The sequence below is a fragment of the Orcinus orca genome, chromosome 11 (assembly GCF_937001465.1).
Source record: "Orcinus orca chromosome 11, mOrcOrc1.1, whole genome shotgun sequence".
Taxonomy (NCBI): domain Eukaryota; kingdom Metazoa; phylum Chordata; class Mammalia; order Artiodactyla; family Delphinidae; genus Orcinus; species Orcinus orca.
Window position 1 is genome coordinate 60,006,054 of NC_064569.1, and position 22,050 is coordinate 60,028,103.

The window sequence follows — 22,050 nt, forward strand, 5'->3', positions numbered from 1 at the left end:
AAAGTAACTTGATCAAATTAATCTTTGATTTTTTTTTCATAAGGTCCTTCTCATGCCTTATGAAGACTGGATTAGAAAGTGAAAGGTCTGCAGGTAGGGAGACATATTAAGAGGCAATTATAATATTCTAAATTATACAAGTATCTGAGAGATGACTGTAAACTTGGAAAGTCACAGTGGGGATAACAAGATAAATTTAGTAGCTAGAATCAAGAGAAAACAGTAATAAATTGAATGCACGTAGAGAGGAAGGGAAGCATTAAGTATGATGCCCAATTTTATGGTTAGAGCAAATGCATGGAGACTGATGATAATAATGATGTTTGTAATAAACAGCTAAATGTATTCAATATTTATTACATGCCATGCACTAATATTTATGCTTTTAAATTACTTAACTCACAAAAACCCATGAGCAAGGTTCTACTGTATTTCCATTTTACAGATGAGGAAACTGAAGCATGGGTTAAGAAATTCAGAATTAGTAGAGTGCATGGCACAAGACAAATTTTCAGAAAATGGCTATTATTATTCAAATGAATCTGGAGTTGGAAAAGAAAATGATTGAATGAAATCTTTCCTGACAACGCCTATTTTCTTGATATTATGGGAGGCAGAGTCACTCTCTAATACAGAGAAATAAAGGTTGGGTGTGGAATACATGATAGTGATGAAACAATCAACAAAGTGAAAAATAATCTATTGAATGGGAGAAAATACTTGCAAACTCTATATCTGATAAAGAGTTAATGTGCAAAATATATAAGAAATTCCTACAACTCAATAATGTTTTAAACCCCAATTAAAAAATGAGTAAGGACTTGCATAGATATTTCTCCAAAGAAGACATACAAATGGCCAAATGGTATATAAAAAGACACTTAACATCACTAATCAATAGAGAAATTCAAAACCAAAATGAGATATTACTTCGTACTTGTTAGAATGGATAGCTTTAAAAGTTGATGATTTCAACGATTCAAGCATTCAAGCCTTCCTTATTTGCTTTGTGCTCATTTAGTTCACAGATTGAGTTCAGTAGAGAAAAGTATTTTTCTGTTAGTGTACAAGAAGAAAGCCTGATAATCCCTTCAATTTGAAGAGAGAGTTCCCATGAAATGAAATTTAATATTTTGAATTATTTTACTTTACATGTTTCTGACAACTACTGGATATGCTTAATTATTGGGCAACACAGTGAAACTGGAAGGATTAGTTCCTTTAAACCAGTTTCTAACTTATCTTATATCTCATTTTAATGTTTTCATATTTTATAACAAAAGAAACCAGGATGCAAATGTGTGTCATATGCTTATTTCCCATTCAGAAATACAATTTCATATTATTACCGACTTTCAATTGAGCTCATCATTTTTCCCTCAACAAAGTGATGGGAAAAAGTCCTTCTTGAAATTTAGAGTTGAATCCACAAAAGGCATTGAGTTTCCTAATGTGATATGAGAGGCAAATTAATAAATAAGAGAAATATGTAGCTCTTTTGACGGTGCATTAAATATGTACTTAATTCTCTTCATTTTTCTGCTTCATTTGATATTATTTATTGATATACACTTTTTCCTCTACTGTTCTCCATAAAATGTAAATCTCCTTCATTATAAAGCAAGTATTCTTGCCTTCTTGCAGAGAGCATCTTCTTTTGTATCATAAGCTTATATACCCTGTAAAAGTAAAGAGCAACTACTTTTACATATATGAAAGGAAATAAACAACATGGATAACTGTTTCACACTTTAATCAACTGGTTGTTATAACTGTGATTTCTTTTTTTTTTTTAACATCTTTTTTGGAGTGTAATTGTTTTACAATGTTATGTTAGTTTCCTCTGTATAACAAAGTGAATCAGCTATACGTATACCTATATCCCCATATCCACTCCCTCTTGCGTCTCCCTCCCACCCTCCCTATCCCACCCCTCTAAGGTGGTCACAAAACACCGAGCTGATCTCCCTGTACTATGCGGCTGCTTCCCACTAGCTATGTATTTTACATTTGGCAGTGTATATAAGTCAATGTTACTCTCTCACTTCGTCCCAGCTTACCCTTTCCCCCTCCCTGTGTCCTCAAGTCCATTATCTACGTCTGTCTTTATTCCTTTCCTGCCCCTAGGATCATTGGAACCATTTTTTATTTTAGATTCCATATATGTGTTAGCGTATGGCATTTGTTTTTCTCTTTCTGACTTACTTCACTCTGTATGACAGACTCTAGGTCCATCCACCTCACTACAAATAACACAATTTTGTTTCTTTTGGGGCTGAGTAATATTCCATTGTACATATGTGCCACATCTTCTTTTTCCATTCATCTGTTGATGGACACTTAGGTTGCTTCCATATCCTGGCTATGGTAAATAGTGCTGCAATGAACATTGTGGTACATGACTCTTTTTGAATTATGGATTTCTCAGGGTATATGCCCAGTAGTGGGATTGCTGGGTCATATAGTAGTTCTATTTTTAGTTTTTTAAGGAACCTCCATACTCTTCTCCATAGTGGCTGTATCAATTTACATTCCCACTAACAGTGCAAGAGGGTTCCCTTTTCTCTACACCCTCTCCAGCATTTGTTGTTTGTAGATTTTTTTGATAATGGCCATTCAAACCGCTGTGAGGTGATACCTCATTGTAGTTTTGATTTGCATTTCTCTAGTGATTAGTGATGTTGAGCATCTTTTCATGTGTGTGTTGGCAATCTGTACTGGAGAAATGTCGATTTAGGTCTTCTGCCCATTTTTGGATTGGGTGGTTTGTTTTTTTGATATTGAGCTGCATGAGCTGCTTGTATATTTTGGAGATTAATCCTTTGTCAGTTGCTTCGTTTGCAAATATTTTCTCCCATTCTGAGGGTTGTCTTTTCATCTTGTTTATAGTTTCCTTTGCTGTGCAAAAGCTTTGAAGTTTCATTAGGTCCCATTTGTTTATTTTTGTTTTTATTTCCATTTCTCTAGGAGGTGGGTCAAAAAGGATCCTGCTGTGATTTATGTCATAGAGTGTTCTGCCTATGTTTTCCTCTGAGAGTTTGATAGTGTCTGGCCTTATATTTAGGTCTTTAATCCATTTTGAGTTTATTTTTGTGTATAGTGATAGGGAGTGTTCTAATTTCATTCTTTTACATGTACCTGTCCAGTTTTCCCAGCACCACTTTTTGAAGAGGCTGTCTTTTCTCCACTGTATACTCTTGGCTCCTTTATCAAAGATAAGGTCACCATATGTGCATGGGTTTATCTCTGGGCTTTCTATCCTGTTCCATTGATCTATATTTCTGTTTTTATGCCAGTACCATATTGTCTTGATTACTGCAGTTTTGTAATATAGTTTGAAGTCAGGGAGCCTGATTCCTCCAGCTCCGTTTTTCTTTCTTAAGACTGATTTGGCTATTTGGGGTCTTTTGTGTTTCCATACAAACTGTGAAATTTTTTGTTCTACTTCTGTGAAAAATGCCATTGGTAGTTTGATAGGGATTGCATTGAATCTGTAGATTGCTTTGGGTAGTACAGTCATTTTCACAATATTGATTCTTCCAATCCAAGAGCACGGTATATCTCTCCATCTGTTTGTATCACCTTTTATTTCTTTTATTAGTGTCTTACAGTTTTCTGCATATAGGTTTTTCTCTCCTTAGGTAGGTTTATTCCTAGGTATTTTATTCTTTTTGTTGCAATGATAAATGGGAGTGTTTCCTTAATTTCTCTTTCAGATTTTTCATCGTTAGCATATAGGGATGCAAGAGATTTCTGTGCATTAATTTTGCATCCTGCTACTCTGCCAAATAAATTGATCAGCTCTAGCCGTTTTCTGGTAGTATCTTTAGGATTCTCTAGGTATAGTATCATGTCATCTGCAAACAGTGACAGCTTTACTTCTTATTTTCCTGTTTGGATTCCTTTTATTTCTTTTCCTTCTCTGAGTGCTGTAGCTAAAACTTGGGGAGCTAAAACTATGTTGAATAATAGTGGTGAGAGTGGGCAACCTAGTCTTGCTCCTGATCTTAATGGAAATGGTTTCAATTTTTCACCATTGAGGACGATGTTGGCTGTGGGTTTGTCATATATGGCCTTTATTATGTTGAGGTAAGTTCCCTCTATGCCTCCTTTCTGGAGAGTTTTCATTATAAATGGGTGTTGAATTTTGTTGAAAGCTTTTTCTGCATCTATTGAGATAATCATATGGGTTTTCTCCTTCAATTTGTTAATATGGTGTATCACATTGATTGATTTGCATATACCGAAGAATCCTTGCATTCCTGGGATAAACCCCACTTGACCATGGTGTATGATCCTTTTAATGTGCTGCTGGATTCTGTTTGCTAGCATTTTGTTGAGGATTTTTGCTTCTATGTTCATCAGTGATATTGGCCTGTAGCTTTCTTTTTTTGTAACATCTTTGTCTGGTTTTAGTATCAGGGTGAAGGTGGCCTTGTAGAATGAGTTTAGGAGTGTTACCCCCTCTGCTATATTTTGTAAGAGTTTGGGAAGGATAGGTGTTAGCTCTTCTCTAAATGTTTGATAGAATTCACCTGTGCAGCCATCTGGTCCTGGGCTTTTGTTTGTTGGAAGACTTTTAATCACAGTTTCAATTTCAGTGCTTGTGATTGGTCTGTTTATATTTTCTGTTTCTTCCTGACTCAGTCTCAGAAGGTTGTCCTTTTCTATGAAATTGTGTATTTCTTCAAGGTTGTCCATTTTATTGTCATATAGTTGCTTGTAGTAATCCCTCATGATTCTTTGTATTTCTGCAGTGTCAGTTGTTACTTCTCCTTTTTCATTTCTAATTCTGTTGATTTGAGTCTTCTCTCTTTTTTTCTTGATGAGTCTGGCTAATGGTTTAATCAATTTTGTTTATCTTCTCAAAGAACCAGCTTTTAGCTTTACTGATCTTTGCTATAGTTTCCTTCATTTCCTTTTCATTTATTTCTGACCTGATCTTTATGATTTCTTTCCTTCTGCTAACTTTAGGGATTTTTTGTTCTTCTTTCTCTAATTGCTTTAGGTGTAAGGTTAGGTTGTTTATTTGAGATGTTTCTTGTTTCTTGAGGTAGGATTGTATTGCTATAAACTTCCCCCTTAGAACTGCTTTTGTTGCATCCCATAGGTTTTTAATCATCATTATAATTGTGATTTCTATGTTCATAAATTATTCTGGACATTTTATAAAATGAAAAATAGGTTTTTCTGTATTTTCTCACATCTGGAAATGTGATATATATCATTTCTAAGCATTAATAGTGAAATGAATCAGTTTCATTTTAAATATACATATGAATATGGATGTACAAATAATAGGATTTCTCTCTGTATTTTACATAAGTGTGACTATAAAAGGAAATATTTAAACAAAATAATATTATTTTAATATTTTTTATTTCTAAAGTGTTTTATAGAAACATATTAGAATATTAAGACTATGTCATCCCATTTTCATACTGAAAATTGGGAAATAGACAGTTTTAGGCTATAAAATTGCAATAATGTTTATTTTTATTAACTACATTTTTATGAAATGTAGTTCAGTTTACTTTGATCACTATATTAAAAGCAAAATTAAAAATAAGGGTGAAAACAGCCAATGTTACAGTCAATGAAATAAAAATACTTTGTGTAGGGCTTCCCTGGTGGCGCAGTGGTTGGGAGTCCGCCTGCCGATGTGGCGGACGCGGGTTCGTGCCCTGGTCTGGGAGGATCCCACATGCCGCGGAGCGGCTGGGCCTGTGAGCCATGGCCGCTGAGCCTGCGCGTCCGGAGCCTGTTGCTCCGCAACGGGAGAGGCCACAACAGTGAGAGGCCCGCATACCGCAAAAAAAAAAAAAAAAAAAAAAAACCACATTCATTACAAAAGAATGTTCTTTAAGTTGACATTTATGAAGGAAAAATAAAAAGAGTGGATATGTAATTTTTTTAGTTGTAAAAAGCCTTTGTTTTCCTTTTCCTTTAATATATCTTCAAAGGTAGCAACAGAAAATAAACTCAGCAGAAAACTTCAAATATATTACTTACTCTAGGCTTGGGTGTAACAAGGTAAAAATATCAATTAAAAATTAGGAATGACTTTGACTCTTTCCCAGTTCCTTCAACATCCTGATACGTGAAATTTTTAATAATTTAAGATTTAGTTTATTTGTGGCTTTGCTCCTAGTATTATACTGTCTCTGACCACACAGGTCAAAGAGTTTTGTGAATGTTTTGCTAAAAATGTCTTCCTGCTTTTTACAGTTGCATTTAATTTGGCATAAAAACATGACCTTTTACTCAGCAGTATAAATGAAGAATGAATAGATGTTACTCATAAATTAATGGTCTTGGCTTTGCTTAGTTAATCTTACAATGAATCCATTGCCAACTATAATTTAGGAGGGACAAACTGATGAAATGAAAGCAGCTAGGGAATTTTACAGAAAGAATAATAATTTTAAAAGATGAACGTTAACTTTCCTTTATTTTTTCCCTCTGTATTACATTTATCTTTAAACTGCTTCTCTGTAATGGAAACATTTAAAGATTGAATTAGGGTTTATGGGCTTATAAGAAATTAGAACTTGGAGGTGATGGTATTAAAAACTCAAAATAATTTTGGTAGGAAGGATCAAGTGATGCAAAGTGTACTGATAAAATAAGAAAGATGAACAGCCAAATCAAAGAATAGGCAGAAGACTTAAATAGACATTTCTCCAAAGAAAACATACAGATGGCCAACAGAAACATGAAAAGATGCTCAACATCGCTAATTATTAGAGAAATGCAAATCAAAAGTGCAATAAGTTGTCACCTCACACTGGTCAGAATGGTCCTCACCGAAGTCTGTAAATAATAAATGCTGGAGAAGGTGTGGAGAAAAGGGAGCTCTCCTACACTGTTGGTGGAAATGTCAATTGTTGCAGCCACTATGGAGAACAGTACGGAGGTTTCTTAGAAAACTAAAATTAAAGCTACCATACGACCCAGCAATCTCACTACTGGGCATACATCCAGAGAAGATAAAAACTCTAATTCCAAAAGATAACATGAACCCCAATGTTCATAGCAGCATTATTTACAATAGCCAAGACATGGAAACAACTTAAATGTCCATTGACAGATGAATGGATAAAGAAGATGTGGTATATATATACAATAGAATATAGAATATTACTCAGCCATAAAAAAGAATGAAATAATGCCATTTGCAGCAACATGGATGGACCTAGCGATTATCATACTAAGTGAAGTAAGTTAGAGGAAAACAAATATCATATGATATCACTTATATGTGGAATTTTAAAAAGTGATACTAATGAATTATTTACAAAACAGAAATAAACTCACAGACATAGCAATCAAACTTACAGTTACCAAAGGGGAAGTGGGGGGAGGGATAAATTAGGAGTTTGGTATTAACAGATACACACTACTGTATATAAGATAGATAAACAACAAGGACCTATCGTATGGCACAGGGAACTATATTCAATATCTTGTAATAACCTATAATGGAAAAGAATCTGAAAAAGTATATACACATACATATATATATATTTATATATGTATATATATAACTGAATCACTTTGCTGTATATCTGAAACTAATACAACATTGTAAATCAACTATGCTTCAATAAAAATTGTTTGTTTTGGAAAAAAAGAGATGAAAAAAATCCAGACAATAATTTTGAAAAAATGATAAGTACAAAATAGAATACAAAGCATTATAATTAATAGTAAATGAAAGGGGATGAATTCAATGAGGAAAGCAATATTTTGTGTAATCCTTTCATCACCCAATTTTCATCTCTTCTATTAATTCAAAATGAACAAAATCAATGTCTACTATTGTAGACATCTGCTACTAATGTCTACATCTGCTATTCCACACACATTATTTTCTCATTTGACACAGGCTCTCCATTGCTCCTTAAATGATCCATATACGTTCTTGCTGCTGAGAAATCACTGGTGTGCTTTCTCTCTAAACCAAACACCCCCTTGTTCATTTATTTATTTATTTTTTATTTATTTATTTATTTATTTATTTTTGGGGGGGTGGATTAGACACAGATATTTATTGTCTGAGTTCTGGAGCCTATCCTTTTTCCTTTAAATCCTGCATTTCCTTTTCCAGGCTATGCCCCAAGTCCTCTAATAAATTTGTATCTATCACTCCAGCCTTAAAATACTATACTTCTTTCAGTTATGTCATTTAATTGGGTTTTGTGTAGATTATTTTTTAATTTATGAGGACTCGCTAAGCTTTAGTTTTCTCATCTGTAAGATGGAAATAATAAGACTTACTTTAGAGGGTTCTTGTGAAAACGGAAAAAGCTTGTATAGGTGTATAAATATAGTAAGTTTTATGCCAATGTTATTTTTATCATAATATTAACCTTGTATCATCATTTATGCTTTTGAGTATATGTCCTGCTTCAGCAAATATAATGTAGACCATTGAATCTTTGCTGTGTTTTCGGTATGTTTTTCATGGAAAGTGTTCAATAATGTATCACCATCATTTTCCATGCCCCGTTTTGTGTTCCCTATCTTTAAGTGGTCTATTTGTTCTATTTTGAGCTTTGTTCCTCTTATTTCTCTGCACTGTACCAAGGAAGTATGATACAAAAGGCCATCAGCTGAAACTCAAAGTTGCTCTCCTGCTATATCATAACTCACAGAGCAATTTCCTCTGCATGTAATCTTGTTTCCATCTCTACAATCAAGTCTTATTGTTCAGTGTTTTTCCTTGCTCAGTTCTAGAATGAGTAGAATCTCATTAGCTTCGGGGAATTCTAGTTGAATCATTTATAGATAAATTCAGGCTATAAGCATATATTACTCTTTTCTCTCTTGGAGGACTGGTAATTGATGTGGGATTGGATGGCATAGTTCAGTGGAAAGGACCTAGTTGACAATCATACAGAGGTATATTAAATTTCAACTCTTTTATCATATAACCTCAGAAGAAAAGCTCAGACTCTGTACCTCACTTAACATATTATTGAAAAAAATATTCAAAATATTGATCATATCTGGTAAGAAATTATTGATTTTTACACTTGTGGCACATCCTCTGACCAATTTTCAAGAACATAAAATGCAAATGCTAGGATACATTTTGTTTCTACAGGATCATGGACCCTCTTTTGCAATAGTTGACTTTTGTATCTGGATGCCTGTGGTGTCTCCTCTCTGGAAAGTTTCACTTTCCAGGTCTTGCCTATAACATGTTAAGGTGATTGATATCTCCTATCTATTCACATAAGTAATTTGGGGGTCTATCTTAGGCTTTTGGCTTTATGATTGTGTAATTTATATATTTCTAAATAACAGATACTCCAAAACTTAATGGCTTAAAATGACAGAATTTATTCTCCATAGGTCCTCTGGCTTTGGGTTTTTCACAAGGCTGTAATGAAGATGTCAGCCTGTGCTGCAGTCATCTTAAGGTGTGAGTGGGGGTGGATACTTTTCCAAGATTATTTTCACGTTGTTGACAGGATTCATATTCTCATGGGCAAGCAGACTGCGGGTCTCAGTTCCTTACTGTCTGGTGACCAGAAACCACCCTTAATACCTCTCCATGTGGTCCTTTCCATAGGGCAATAGGGCAACTCAGAGTTTATTTCATCAGAACTTGCAAACAAGAAGGCAAGAGAGAAAGTAAGTGCAATATAGAATTCAAGGTCCTTTTAAAACTAATATCAGAAGTGACATCCTACTTATTTTGCCATATGCTACTTTGTAGAGGCAAGTCACTTGGTCCAGTCCACACAAGGGTATGGGTCTGAGAAGGCAGGAGTCACTGGGAAGGATTTCAGAAGATGCCTACAACAGTGATATTCTCTTAACACAACTTTAGGAGGTTAGTTCAGTTAAACAACGGTTACTAAGGTGCATAATACGTGTCAGGAAGTAGACTAGAATAAAATGAAGAAGAATATAATGCCTGTCTTAGAAAAGTTCATAATCTATTTTGGAAACCAATGGGTCTGATTTTATCAGGCACAGGCTACTGTGGGAAAATAAAGATTCCTAATCCAGTCTATGAGATCAGAAAAAGCTTCCCAGTGGAGGCAATTAAGTTAATTTTTGACACATAAAAGGTGGAGAAGGGACAGCATATCAGAGAAAACAGCTATACAAATGTACTAGGGCATGACACATACATTATGGTGCGTGTTCATAATAGTGTCCATGCTGAGCTCTTTAGAAGATGTTGCAGCACAATACATTCCTTCCAGCATGTGCACAAAGTGCTCTACAGTAAAACCATATTAGGTGTTATTAGTTCTTTCCTGCTCACTCTCCCCTGGCTCATGGTGAGCTCTCCTGCTCCTTAGGAGGCATTCCTAGATGGTCACTCTAGAACTTATTGCTCAAAACTGACAAAATCCAAACTCAGCCTCCCAGGGGAATTGGCAATAATGACAAATTATTTCCCCACACAACCCCCAAAGTCTTTGTAGAGACTAAGTGCCACTAGCAGTCATAATACCCCTGCTTATTCTCACAAGCAAACATTCAAATTAAAGTATAATCATGTTAGACAATTTCCCTATAAGTAGGAATTTTTACATTTGCACCAATTATAAAACCTATTAATGTTGCAGAAAAAGTTTTTTAATGAAAGAAAAATATTAAAAATAAAAGTATTAGAAATAAAAAATTCACAACAAACTTGTATGAAACAACTTTAAGTCTTTTCTTTATCCCTGAAGAAGTTTGTGTGTTACTGACTATCCCTGCTTGAAACGTTCTCTTCCTTTGGCTCTTGGGACATAACCCTTTGCTGATTTCTGTCCTTCACCTCCGAATGCTCATTTATGCATAAATATTTCCAGGTCATTTATAAATCAGTAAATGCTAGTGCTTTGGAATGAAGCCAAATATCAACATATTTACCTAATCTTAGAATTTAGGAAATAAATCTAGATTGTATTTGACTCATTTCAGTGGAGAGAGGAGTCTCCCTCTTTCTCAGAGATGAGGGTTTTCCTTGTAAATGTAACTATTTCCTTTTTGCAGATCTGCTTGTTCTAGAAAGTTTTAAGTTTTTATATCTACTAACACCAACTTGCATATGGTTCTAGAATTCCATGGTATCAATTATTTCCCCATAACTCCATGACTTAGCTACAGGACTTCTGGGGTTATGAGCAAGAACAGAGACACAAAGAACTGGCAGGAAACAGTGGTTTTTATCATCACAAAATCTTTAACCGTCAACCCGTGCTTTATATTTTTAAGGGAAAACAAACTTCCTATAAGCATAGTAAAATTTACTATAGCCTTAGAATTAGAAGGCGGAACACAGTATGGAGGAACACACTTTATCACTGAGTAGCTCGAAAATTGTAGCTAATGATTTCATCTGTCCTAATACTAAAGCAGACTAATTGCATGACCCCTCCAATTAACAAAAATTGTGTCATTAAAATGTCCAAAATTAATGGTTTTCTTAAAACATAATAACAATAAAAAATATACAAACAAAGAATGCAATTTAACTTGGATTGGAGGCAGAGAGCATTTGGGGATACAGACTAAGGAGCCAGAATGCCCTAGTGCAAATCCAGATCTGCGATTTAGCTGCATTATTTTGGACAGATTACTTAACCACACTGGTTACTCTTCTGCAAAGTGGGGAAAATAATACCACCCATCAGAGGGAATTTTGTGTGAATCAAGGAGCTAACACTTGAAAAAGAATGAAAGGGCAGCTGGCATACAGATGGTGTAATAAGCCTCAAAGATTAAAAATAAAATATATCTTCAATAGATCATGATCACTACTTTCAAATAGTAAAGGTAATAGTTAAAAATGACTTAACAAAAGCAATTTTGATTAAGACTTTGGAGGTCCCTGGGGTGTGGTGATTATGCTCTTGACTGCAATCATTTCCTTACTAGGGATTTATCTGTCAGCAGTAGCAGCTGAAGTGGGCAATTATCCACATTAACTCCTCTACCAATGTTTATCATTATTGTTGTGCTAAAACAGGGTTGAGGAATTCATTCGACAAAATATAAATACACATGGTCACCAATTCGATAGCTTATATATAAATAAAATATAATATTTTACAGATTTTTCTGAAATCCTACTTTAAATTACTTTTAATAAATCTCTTTTATAAAATGAATGATTGTAAGCAAATTTCAAAAGCCCCTTCAAAATATTACAGATGTGACACCTAAATAAGTTTGGTTTTTCCCAAGGAACTCTCTATGTCATTAATTATAGAAAATAGTGTCCTTTTTTGCTGTTACTATTATGGCCTGAAGTATGGTGCAAATACTCTCAACCACAAAGTGAATGATGAGGGAATTTGTTTCAGAGATCTAGTGTGGACACAGAGTGAACACTATCTGTTCTCAAACTACAAGGCTCCATGAAGGTCCATGCCTGTATTGTTCATCACTGCATCCTCAGCCCTTATCATACTGTAGTCTAGCACACAGCAGGAACTAAGTATATAACAAATGAATTAATGCATGTTTAGCCTGTTCTCGTCTAAGGCTCAAATTTTCCAAAGAAATCCTTGTTTCTCTGGGTGGAAGGAAAGATTACTTTCTTCTCCTTTTTCTTTTCCAAGTCATTCTCATTTCATTTTTCATGTCCACCTCAGTAATATTCAATCCCCAATGTCATCTTTCTTTCATCCCAGCCCCGTGTATTTCCATGGGGTATTGCCTTTCTGGTAAGTCATGTAATCATTCCAACTACTTTATACCTCTGAACTCTAGTCCTCTTTTTACTGACAACTCTCAGTTATCAGATATGATAGAGAAGAGCTGATAAAGATATTAAATGACATGTAATTTACAGATCTGCATCTTAACTGTTTTAACCAAAAATCTTATTTGAAAAAATGACTGGGATTTCTTCTTCTCATCTGTATTTTGCCATTCACCTTGTTAGAAATGCTACTGAGAAATGAGTGGGAGGGGGGAGATATGAAAAAGAGAAGACCAAAATTAATAATTTACTGAAGTGTTGAGAGCTTGAGTTCGATTATTATGACAAGATGATCTTAACATTTTTGTTCATTCATGTTTTTTTAATCTGTGTCTCATATAAAGTTGTGACAATAGCAGTAGTTGGTCATTGAACATCATAGATGCTTCATATGGACCATGATTCAAATTATGTATTTTAATATGATCCTCACCACCACCACCCCTAAACACAGTAAACTTGGCAATAAAGACAATGAATACCATAAAACTACTGGAATTACCTGCCTCTGAGAATTGTGCTAATAAAGAAAAAATTATTAAAACCTGAAATGTTCTGATTATACTTGTCAGGATCTCAAAGAGATATTTACAGTGATAACAATTCATTTGGGTAAATACCCCAAAGTGGAATTGATGAATCATGTAGTTGTTCTATTTTTAATTTTTTAAGGAACCTCCATACTGCTTTCCACAGTGGCTGCACCAATTTACATTCCTACCAACAGTGTACAGATTCCAATTTCTCTGCATTCTTGTTATCTTTGGGTTTTTTGTTTGTTTGTTTGTTTTTGCAGTACGCGGGCCTCTCACTGCTATGACCTCTCCCGTTGCGGGGCACAGGCTCCGGACGCGCAGGCTCAGCAGCCATGGCTCACGGGCCCAGCCGCTCCGCGGCATGTGGGATCCTCCCGGACCGGGGCATGAACCCGTGTCCCCTGCATCGGCAGGCGGACTCTCAACCACTGCACCACCAGGGAAGCCCTGGGTTTTTTTTTTTTATACATCCTAATTGGTGTGAGGGGATATCTCACTATTTTTAATTTGCATTTCCCTCATGATTAGTAATGTTGAGCATCTTATCAAACACCTGTTGGTCATTTATGTATTTACTCTGGAAAATATCTATTTCAGTCCTTTGCCTATTTTCATCTAATTATGTGATTTTTAAAATGTTGAATTGTAGTAGTTCCTTATGTATTTTGGATATTAAACCATTAATCAGATATAGGGTTTGAAATATTTCCTCCCATTCTACAGGTTGCCTTTAAACTCTGTTAATTATTTTCTTTGCTGTAGAGAAGCTTTTTAGTACAATGTAGTCCCACTTTTCTATTTTTGCTTTTGTTGCTTGTGCTTTTGATGTTACACACAAGAAATCATCACCCAAACCAATGTCAGGATGCTTTTCTTCTACGTTTTCTTCGAGGAGTTTTACAGTTTCTGGTCTTACATTTAAATATTTAATCAATTTTGAGTTGATTTTTGTGTATGGCATAAGATAAAGTTTCAATTTTATCCCTTTTCATGTGGCTATCCAGTTTTTCCAACACCATTTATTGAAGAGAGGATCATACATCATGACTGTGAGATATATCCCTGGGATGCAAGGATGACTCAACATGTGAAAATCAATTAATGTGATATACTATATTAACAGAATGAAGGATAAAAATCACATGATCATCTCAATAGATACAGTAAAAGAATCTGACAAAATACAAACTCTTTGATGATAAAGAGTCTTAAAAAGCTAGCAACAGAAAAAACTTACCTCGACATGATAAAGACCATATATGACCAAACCCCCACAGTTAACATAATAATCAATTGGAAGAGCTGAAAGCTTTCCTCTAAGATCAGGAACAAAGCAAGGATGCCCACTCTTGCCATTTCTATTTAACATAGTACTGGAAGCCTCAGTCAGAGCAATTAGGCAAGAAAAAGAAATAAAAGGCATCCAAATTGGAAAGGAAGAAGTAAAATTATCTCTGTCTGCAGATGACATGTTCTTATATATAGAAAACTCTAAAGACTCCCCCAAAAAACTATTAGAACTAATAAATTTGGTAAAGTTGCAGCACACAAAATCAATATACAAAAATTAGTTGTGTTTCTATACACGAAGAGTGAACTATCCAAAAAGAAAAGTTAAGAAATAATCCCATTTACAATTGTATCAAAAAGAATAAAATACTTAAAAATAAACTTAACCAAGGTGGTGAAAATCTTGTACATTGAAAACTACAAAACACTGATGAAAGAAATTAAAGAAGACACAGATAAGTCAAAAGACATCTGTGTTCATAGGTTAGAAGACTTAATATTGTGAAAATGTCCACTCTACCCAAAGCTTTTTATAGATTCAATATAATCCCTATCAAAATCCTAATGGTATTATTTACAAAAATTTTAAAAAATCCTAAACTTTAGGTGGAAGCACAAAAGACCTGAAATAGCTTAAGCAATATTGAGAAAGAACAAAGCTAGAGACATATTTTCTGATTTCAAAATATATTACAAACCTACAGTAATTACAACAGTATTGTACTGGCATAAAAACAGACGTCTACACCAATGGAACAGAATAGAGAACCCAGAAATAAACCCATGGTTACACTGTCAACTGATCTTTGGCAAGCGTATGAAAAATACACAATAGGGAAATGAGAGTCTCTTCAACAAATGATGTTAGAAAACTGGATATCCGCATGTAAAATTATTTAAGTACGACCAGTTCCCTGCTGCATCATTGGTCATTTCAAAAAGTACACGTACTTTAATTTGCATAGACATCAATGACGTTTATCTCTTAAATTGTCTTTATACTATCTTAATTTCCTTCCCAGTAATAGTGGTATGACAGTGTCTGCTTTGCATAAGCTGAAAATTTAATAATTTGGAGTGTCAATCCACTGCAAAACATTCCAGGAAAATGTACATGTTAAAGGGGCTATCTTAGAGGAGACCTTCCAGATGGCCGAGGAGTAAGATGTGGAGATCACCTTCCTCCCCACAAATACATCAGAAATACATCTACATGAGGAACAAATCCTACAAAACACCTGCTGAACGCTGGCAGAAGACCTCAGACTTTCCAAAAGGCAAGAAACTCCCCACTACCTGGGTAGGGCAAAAGAAAAAAGGAAAAACAGAGAAAAAAGAATAAGGATGGGACATGCACTACTGGGAGGGAGCTGTGAAGGAGGAAAAATTTCCACACACTGGGAAGGCCCTTCACTGGCAGAGACGGGGATGGTGGGGAGAAGCTTCGGAACCACGGAGGAGAAAGCAGCAACAGGGGTGCAGAGGGCAAAGTGGAGAGATTCCCGTACAGAGGATCAGTGCCGACCATCACTCACCAGCCTGAGAGGCTTGTCTGGATGGCTGGGGGCTGGGAGCTGAGGCTCTGGCTTCGGAGTTCAGATCCCAGGGAGAGGACTGGGGTTCGCTGTGTGAACACAGCCTGAAGGGGGCTAGTGTGCCACAGTTAGCTGGGAGGGAGTCCAGGGAAAAGTATGGACCTCCCTAAGAAGCAAGAGACCATTGTTTCGGGGTGTGCGAGGAGAGGAGATTCAGAGCACCACCTAAACAAGCTCCAGAGATGGGCGCAAGTCACAGCTATCAGTGCAGACACCAGATACGGGCATGAAACGCTAAGGCTGCTGCTGCAACCACCAAGAAGCCTGTGTGCAAGCACAGGTCACTATCCACACCTCCCCTCCTGGGAGCCTGTGCAGCCCACCACTGCCAGGGTCCCATGATCCAGGGACAACTTCCCCAGGAGAACACATGGCATGCCTCAGGCTGTTGCAACGTCATGCCGGCCTCTGCCAATGCAGGCTTGCCCCGCATTCTGTACCCCTCCCTCCCCCCAGCCTGAGTGAGCCAGAGCCCCCTAACCAGCTGCTCCCTTAATCAGCTGCTCCCTCCTGTCTGGGTGGCAACAGAGGCCCTCAGGCAACCTACAAGCAGAGGCAGGGCCAAATCCGAAGTTGAACCCCAGGACATGTGCAAACAAAGAAGAGAAAGGGAAATTTCTCCCATCAGCCTCAAGAGCAGCAGATTAAATCTCCACAATCAACTCGATGTACCCTGCATCTGTGGAATACCTGAATAGACAGCGAATCATCCCAAAATTGAGGCGGTGGACTTTGGGAGCAACTGTAGACTTGGGGTTTGCTTTCTGCATCTAATTTCTTTTGGTTCTATGTTTATCTTGGTTTAGTATTTAGAGTTTATTATCATTAGTAGATTTGTTTATTGATATGGTTGCTCCTTTTTTTTATGTATAGATATATATTTTGTTTTTTCCTTTTTCTATTTTTGTGAGTGTGTATGTGTCGGCTTCTTTGTGTGACTTTGTCTGTATAGCTCTGATTTTACCATTTGTCCTAGCATTCTGAGAGTCCGTATTTGTTGTTGTTGTTTTACTACAGTTTTTAGCGCTTCTTATCATTGGTGGATTTGTTTTTTGGTATGGTTGCTCTCTTCTTTTGTTCTTTCTTTCTTTTTTTGTTTTTTTTATTACTTTCAATTTTTTTATTTTCAATAATTTTTATTTTAACTATTTTATTTTATTTTATTTTTAAATTTTATTTATTTTTTTCTCCCTTTTCTTCTGAGCTGTGTGGCTGACAGGGTCTTGGTGCTCTGGTCGGGTGTCAAGCCTGTGCCTCTGAGGTGGGAGAGCCAAGTTCAGGGCATTGGTCCAACAGAGACCTCCAGGCAAAATGTAATATCAAACAACAAAAGGTCTCGCAGAGATCTGCATCTCAATGCTAAGACCCAGCTCCACTCAATGACAAGCAAGCAACAGTGCTGGACACCCAATCCCAAACAACTAGAAAGACAGGAACACAACCCTACCCATTAGCAGAGAGGCTGCCTAAAATTATAAAAAGGTCACAGACACCCCAAACCACACCACCAGATGTGCACCTGCCCACCAGAAAGACAAGATCCAGCCTCATCCACTAGAACACAGGCACTAGTCCTCTCCACCTGGAAGCCTACACAACCCACTGAACCAAGCTTAGCCAGTTGGAGCAGACATCGAAAACAACAGGAACAACAAACTGGCAGCCTGCAAAAAGTAGACCCCAAACATGGTAAATTAAGCAAAATGAGAAGACAGAGAAACACACAGCAGATGAAGGAGCAAGGCAAAAACCCACCAGACCAAACAAATGAAGAGGAAATAGGCAGTCTACCTGAAAAGGATTTTGCAGTACTGATAGTAAAGATAATACAAAATCTTGTAAGTAGAATAGAGAAAATACAAGAAATGTTTAACAAGGACCTAGAAGAACTAAAGAGCAAACAAACAATGATGAACAACACAATAAATGAAATTAAAATTTCTCTAGAAGGAATCAATAGCAGAATAACTGAGGCAGAAGAACGGATAAGTGACTTGGAAGATAAAAGAGTGGAACTAACTACCACAGAGTAGAATAAAGAAAAAAGAACGAAAAGAATTGAGGACAGTCTCAGAGACCTCTGGGACAACACTAAATGCAACAACATTCGAATTATAGGGGTCCCAGAAGGAGAAGAGAAGAGAAACGGTCTGAGAAAATATTTGAAGAGATTATAGTTGAAAAATTCCCTAATATGGGAAAGGAAACAGTCAATGAGGTCCAGGAAGCACAGAGAGTCCCATACAGGATAAATCCAAGGAGAAACATGCCAAGACACATATTAATCAAACTATCAAAAATTAAATACAAAGAAAAAATATTAAAAGCAGCTAGGAAAAAGCAACAAATAACATACAAGAGAATCCCCATAAGGTTAACAGCTGATCTTTCAGCAGAAACCCTGCAAGCCAGAAGGGAGTGGCAGGACATATTTAAAGTGATGAAAGGGAAGAATCTACAACAAAAATTGCTCTAATCAGCAAAGATTGCATTCAGATTTGACGGAGAAATTAAAGCCTTTACAGACAAGCAAAAGCTAAAACAATTCAGCATCACTAAACCAGCTTTATAAAACAATGCTAAAGGAACTTCTCTAGGCAGGAAACACAAGAGAAGGGAAAGACCTACAATAACAAACCCAAAACAATTAAGAAAATGGTAATAGTAACACACATATCGATAATCACCTTAAATGTAAATGGATTAAATGCTTCAACCAAAAGACATAGACTGGCTGAATGGATACAAAAACAAGACCCATATATATGCTGCCTACAAGAGACCCACTTCAGTCCTAGGAACACATACAGACTGAATGTGAGGGGATGGAAAAAGATATTCCATGTAAATGGACATCAAAAGAAAGCTGGAGTAGGAATTCTCGTATCAGACAAAATAGACTTTGAAATAAAGACTATTATAAGAGACAAAGAAGGACACAACATAATCATCAAGGGATCAATCTACGAAGAAGATATAAAATTGTAAATATTCATGCACCCAACATAGGAGAACCTCAATACATAAGGCAAATGCTAAGAGCCATAAAAGGGGAAATCGACAGTAACACACTCATAGTAGGGGACCTTAACACCTCATTTTCACAATGGACAGATCATCAAAAATAAAAAAAATAAGGAAACACAAGTTTTAAATGATACATTAAACAAGATGGACTTAATTGATATTTATGGGACATTCCATCCAAAAATAACAGAATACACTTTCTCCTCAAGTGCTCATGGAACATTCTCCAGGATAGATCATATCTTGGGTCACAAGTCAAGCCTTGGTAAATTTAAGAAAATTGAAATCATATCAAGTATCTTTTCAAACCACAACACTATGAGACTAGATATCAATTACAAGAAAAAATCTATAAAAAATTCAAACACATGGAGGCTAAACACTACACTACATAATAACCAAGAGATCACTAAAGAAATCAAAGAGGAAATCAAAAAATATGTAGAAACAAATGACAATGAAAACACGACAACCCAAAACCTATCGGCTTCAGCAAAAGCAGTTCTAAGAAGGAAGTTTATACCAATACCATCCTACCTCAAGAAATAAGAAACAACTCAAATAAACAACCTAACCTTACATCTAAAGCAATTAGACAAAGAAGAACAAAAAAAAAAACCCCAACGATAGCAGAAGGAAAGATATCATAAAGATCAGATCAGAAATAAATAAAAAAGAAATGAAGAAAACAATAGCAAAGATCAATAAAACTAAAAGCTGGTTCTTTGAGAAGATAAACAAAATTGATAAACCATTAGCCAGACTCATCAAGACAAAAAGGGGGAAGACTCAAATCAATAGAATTAGAAATAAAAAAGGAGAAGCAACAACTGACACTGCAGAAATGCAAAGGATCAAGAGAGATTACTACAAGCAGTTATATGCCAATAAAATGGACAACTTTGAAGAAATACACAATTTCTTAGAAAAGGACAACCTTCTGAGACTTAATCACGAAGAAACAGAAAATATAAGCAGACCAATCACAAGCAATGAAATTGAAACTGTGATTAAAAGTCTTCCAACAAACAAAAGCCCAGGTCCAGATGGCTTCACATGCGAATTCTATCAAATATTTAGAGAAGAACTAACACCTATCCTTCTGAAACTCTTCCAAAATACAGCAGAGAGAGGAACACTCGCAAACTCATTCTACGAGGCCACCAGCACCCTGATACCAAAACCAGAAAAAGATGTCACAAAGAAAGAAAACTATAGGCCAATATCACCGATGAACATAGATGCAAAAATCCTCAGCAAAACACTAGCAAACAGAATACAACAATACATTAAAAGAATCATGCACCATGATCAAGTGGGGTTTATCCCAGGAATGCAAGGATTCTTCAATATATGCAAATCAATCAATGTGATAAATCACGTTAACAAACTGAAGGTGAAAAACCATATGATCATCTCAACAGATGCAGAAAAAGCTTTTGTCAAAATTCAACACCGATTTATGATACAATCCTCCAGAAAGTATGCGTAGAGGGAACATACCATAACATAATAAATGCCATATATGATAAACCCACAGCCAATATCTTTCTCAATGGTGAAAAGCTGAAACCTTTTCCACTAAGATCAGGAACAAGACAAAGTTGTCCATTCTCATCACTATTATTCAACATAGTTTTGGAAGTTTTAGCTACAGCAATCAGAGAAGAAAAAGAAATAAAAGGAATCCAAATCAGAAAATAATTAAAGCTGTCTTTACCTCCGTTTGCAGATGACATGGTACTATACATAGAGAATCCTGAATATGCTACCAGAAAACTACTAGAGCTAATCAATGAATCTGGTAAAGTAGCAGGATACAAAATTAATGCACAGAAATCTCTTGCATTCCTATACACTAACGATGAAAAATCTGAAAGAGAAATTAAGGAAACACTCCCATTTATCACTGCAACAAAAAGAATAAAGTACCTAGTAATAAACCTACCTAAGGAGACAAAAGACCTGTATGCAGAAAACTATAAGACAATGATGAAAGAAATTAAAGATGATACAAACAGATGGAGAGATATACCATGCTCTTGGATTGGAAGAATCAATATTGTGAAAATGACTATACTACCCAAAGCAATCTGTAGATTCAATGCAATCCCTATCAAACTACCCATGGCATTTTTCACAGAACTACAACAGAAAATGTTACAATTTGTATAGAAACACAAAAGACCCCGAATAGCCAAAGCAATCTTGAGAAAGCAAAACGGAGCTGGGATAATCATGTTCCCAGACTTCAGACTATACTAAAAAGCTACAGTAATCAAGACAATATGGTACTGGCACAAAAACAGAAATATAGATCAATGGAACAGGATAGAAAGCCCAGAGATAAACCCACGCACATATGGTCACCTTATTTGTGATAATGGAGGCAAGAATATACATTGGACAAAAGACAGCCTCTTCAATAAGTGGTGCTGGGAAAACTGGACAGCTACATGTAAAAGAATGAAATTAGAACACTCCCTAACACCATACACAAAAATTAACTCAAAATGGATTAAAGAACTAAATGTAAGGCTAGACATTATCAAACTCTTAGAGGAAAACATAGGCAGAACACTCTATGACATAAATCACAGCAAGATCCTTTTTGACCCACCTCCTAGAGAAAGAGAAATAAACACAAAAATAAACAAATGGGACTGAATGAAAATTTAAAGCTTTTGCACAGCAAAGGAAACCATAAACAAGATGAAAAGACAACCCTCAGAATGGAAGAAAGTATTTGCAAAGGAAGCAGCTGACAAAGGATTAATCTCCAAAATATACAAGCACCTCATGGAGCTCAATATCCAAAAAACAAACAACCCAATCCAAAAATGGGCAGAAGGCCTAAATAGACATTTCTCCAAAGAAGATA